This window comes from Notechis scutatus, chromosome 11, assembly GCF_049901735.1.
Source record: "Notechis scutatus isolate UNSWTSFEM ecotype Mainland chromosome 11, rNotScu1.2, whole genome shotgun sequence".
Classification (NCBI taxonomy): Eukaryota; Metazoa; Chordata; class Lepidosauria; order Squamata; family Elapidae; genus Notechis; species Notechis scutatus.
In genome coordinates this window covers 8187045-8191493 of record NC_142019.1, presented here as the reverse complement: position 1 = coordinate 8191493, position 4449 = coordinate 8187045, and positions in this window count along the sequence as shown.

The following is a 4449-nucleotide window of genomic DNA, read 5'->3' as shown; positions in this document are numbered from 1 at the left end:
GAGCGGCGGCTGGCGGAGCGCAGCCTCAAGGTGATTCAGGGCCGCCTCGCCGCTCCGCCCCCGCGAACCCCTCCGCCGCCCGTCGCCCCGCCCCTTCCAATCTCGGTTGCGTACCCCGCGCGGGGCGGGGCCTCCGGACTTTTGCTTGCCTCCTGGAGCGGAGGGATCAGAGCCTCGTCGCCCCACCAGCCCTGCAACCGCCTCGGAATGAGCCCCTCCCGCACCCGCTGCTTCTCTGCATGGGGGCCGCCCCCATCATGCACAGCCAGCCGAGGGGGCGAACTAAGGGGAATGGAGTCCCAGGTCAGGACTGAAAGGGGAGCCTCGCCGGGCAGCGTCCCTGCCTGGAGGCTTCGGAAAGACCGCGAACGGGACCGATGGAGAGCAGACCCGGAATAAGCGCGGGGCCGGGCGGGGGGAGGGTCTGGGCCGGTTGTGGGCAATACCACCGGAGGCCCCGAGGCTGAATTCATCAATGAGCCTGGAAGCCACGCGAAGGGCCGGCGGGCCTGGCGAAAGAGATTCGCCTGTTAAACGCCCTGGAATCATCCGGCGTTTCCAGATGAATGCGGGGCGTGCTGAGCCGGGGCAGGGAAGCACCTGCGAGCCACGTGCGACCCCCTCCCTACCCCCAAAGCCTCAATCCTGGCCGTTTTCTGCTGATGGGCCTGGATTAGAGCAGAGGGCTGCCCTGCGGCAAGGGATGACCTGAGAAGCCCCTTCGGCTTCGAACGGCTCCTTTGATGGTGCCGGCCTCCATCTCAGATATTACTCAGAAGCAAGGCCCGTTGCTTCCAGGCGGGCTTACTCCGCAAGTAACGGGGACTTGCATAACGTCGCAGCCCGAAGCTGCAGCTATTTTTGCAAAGGGGGAAGGTCACTTTTCCTGCGGCCTGTTTCATCGTTCAGGGAGCTGCAGGGCTCCCTGGGAGCTGCAGCCCGAACCGTCTCGGCACGCCGGTGAAGCAGGATCTGAGTGACTGCAGCCTCTTCCCACATTGAGCACAGAATTGTGTCAGGTCTGGGAACCGGCCCTTAGGCACCCTCCCCCTCCTTCCATCTTTCTGGCCTCTTTACAGGGTTGCTGGGTGGAAAATTTTAGCCAGGTCACAAGCTTGGAATCTGTGGTTTTGAATTGGCCTGATGGAAGTAGTTACTTTTTTAAAAATAATAATCCATGTTTATTGTTAAAATATTGAAATGCAAAGGAGGTACAGTAGGAAAAATGCAAAGTGATACTCCCAAACACTGCTACATTTGCATTAAAAACATTGTAAAAGATAAATAGTACCTTTTAGTGATACTCCAACCACAGTCACAATTTAGATACAGTATTTGATCTTTCACTAAACATTAGTAATTGTTACTTTCTATTTACATCCTAGAAACCTTATTGTACAAGTATCCCTCATTAGGGGATACATTGTATATGAAAGCACCATTCCTGTTTGAATTTAAACTTTTAAATATATAATTTCTCTGGCATATTTAAAGAAGCATATTTTGTTCCATTAGGATGAAAAAGAGGAGGGGGAAAACTCCCTCCCCTTCTACTTTTCCTTTCGACTCCCAAGTATGGAAAACTGTTTTAAGATAGATTTTAGGGTAAATTTGAAAGCCTTATGCATCATGATTTCAGCCACAGACCTATAGCTTGGTTTGGATGTGCGTGTTGTATGAACTCAACCCTTGTGGTTTCTAAGCAATGATTTATGACTTGGCTTGTACAAATCCTGCCAGTTGTACCTTGTCAAGCCATCCGTGTTTAAACCATGTGCTAACAAGCTTTGTGCCTTCAAATACATCCCCCTTCCCTCCCCAACTTCTATCAGAACCTATTTCAGCAGGCCATGATCCGACTCTCAAGCTGCCAGAGCTGGTATTTGAGCCTGCCTATTTTCTTTCCATTACTGTGCCAACTGCAATCCATCCTGGGAGGGAGAGATCTGACCCTTTGTAGGTTTTTAGAATGTTAAGCAGTTAAAAACTAACAACAACAAAGCCAAAGCTTTAAAAAAAAGCCATGTGGAAAGTAAAAAAAGTGACTTTAGCCTCAGGGTATCATCATGTGCTCAGTCCTGGGATTTGCCAAATGCCAGACTCCAGCTGCGGTGCAAGTGTTAGATTGCAGAAATGAATGGCGGCAAGCAGTTGTTAAATCCTGGGGCAGTGAAATGTCGAAACCAGAATAGCCGTTCATTAGAAAGGGACAAGACAGGAAGGTAACCAGGGGGCCAAACAGCAGCTGAACATATTCTCAGAGTTGGAAGCTGCAGATTTTCCTAATGTGGCACTTTTTATAAAATGTTGGGCCTGCAACACCCAAAGTCCTTACCAGAGTGAAGTCAGATTGGAGAAGGCTGATGAACAATATGAGGCAATATGTGGCCTTCTACATTTTTCATGGTAATCTGCATTATTTCTCTATCCTCAGCCATGGTGGTTGGAGTTGATGGAGAAATTAATATCCAATTACATGAGGGGGAGGGCATTCATATGGTATATTTGACTTGGGGGGGTTAAATCATAAGCTGCATTTGCACAGTATATCTGATTGCAGAATTAACTTAATTTGTACAGTACATGGAATAATCAATCAACTTGCGTAGTCAGAAAGGTGGCAAAGCAGCCTTCACATAATATGGTCATTCACCAGAAACTAGCAAAGGTTAGTTTAGCAATATTATGTGAATGCATTTGTTAAGTCTTTACCTGATAGTCTTGTAATTTGTTTAAATATTTTGTGAACTCAGCCACAGTGTATTGCAAAACAGGTTTTTGGCTTAGCCTGTGTGCATCTGGCCATTTGTGATTTATTTCATGAACCATGGTTAAGCAAGCATTCTTTAATGTGACCCCAACCTCTTTGATTACATTAGATTAAGCTGGATTAAGTGGCAGCTTCACTCACACATTTTGGACACTGGCCTTATTTCTTGCAGCATCAATCAATAATCTGCCTAAGAAAGGGATAGCCTTTCTGCTGTCAGAGCAGGATTTCTGTCCTGCTTTGGTGAAATAAAGCAAGACAAAGGAATCAATTGCCAAAAGGAGGCCGACCATTTTCAGCTCTTCAGATGCAAAGAATCTGCCAAAGGGCCCCAAAAGCAATTCCTTCCTCCATTTTGGGAGAACCCCCAGGAGTTTTCCATGCCTCAGAACAAGAGGAAGGGATCCCTGGGGAGGGCATATCAAAGGCTGAATGAAAATCCCCCGTTAAGCCAGATTGATGAGGGCAATCTAAAAGCTATCAAAGGACATTTCAGCTTTTGAATTCCTTAAGAGGCTGTTTTGTAAGAAACTTTGCCTGGAGGAAAGGCTGTCCTCTCTTGCCAGCAGAAAGTAGAACTGGGTCTGCTTTGATGCCAGTTCAACTCCTGAAATCTTCATGACCTTATAGTTTTCTTGGCAGCAATACTTCCATGATTTTATTTTGCTTCCCAGTCTTACCTCCAGCTCTGAAATTTCCTTGACATTTCCCAGCCAAATGATAACCACATCGAACCCTGCTTTGCTTTTCAAAGCCTAGGAAGCTCACGCGAAACCGTGGCATTTGTGTGTGCCTTCTATGCTTGCAGCAAAGGCCATGGAAGGAGCAAAGGCATAGGAAGCTTTTCTGTAACTTAGGCAAAAACCTGGTCAGTAGGTAATATTTATGGACATATACGTGGCTGATGTTTGAAATTATCATGTAATTCACCAAGGCTGTCATAGCTTATAAATACAGAACTAAAATATAAAAGGTGTCTTAGTTATAAATTCTCCAGCCACTGGAAAAAAAACATTAAGAATAGTTCCTGATCATCAAACTCTTGGCTTAATGACTCAGTATAGTGTTTGGCATGTGGTATGAACACAGGCATGGTTGAAATAAGGAATAAATCATGGGATGCGCCTATAGACTGGGGAACTATAACTTTCATCCCCTAGTCATCACTAGTCACCCTGAGTCACACAGTGACTAGCATGACATTCCAAAAAGACATGATTTGCTAAGCCATGGCTCACACAATGCCCTAAACTAGAATCTATAGTCTGCAGACCAGGATTTAAGTTTTAGACATGCTTAAGCCTAAGTCAAACTGCACAGTGACTTAGTGTAAGAGTCCAGCCCTATGTGGAATGTGGAGGGAGGTCATGTCTTGGGGAAATTCTGACTTTCAGATACATACATACATTCCGTGTCCGTGTGTATAATATGTGGACAATACATTATATGAGATAAAATATTAAATTAAGATAAAACCATAATAAACTCATTATATGGAGCTATAGAATTGCAATGAGGTGGATGTTATAATTCAATATCTAAGGAAAGTAAACATCTAACTGCCTCTGGTGTGGCTGCAATTTTCTATAGTTTGTCTAATCAACGGATTGTTGTCATACCTGCACACACACAATCTGGGGTTAGGCAAAGTGACAGTGAGATATTCAATTATTATAAAA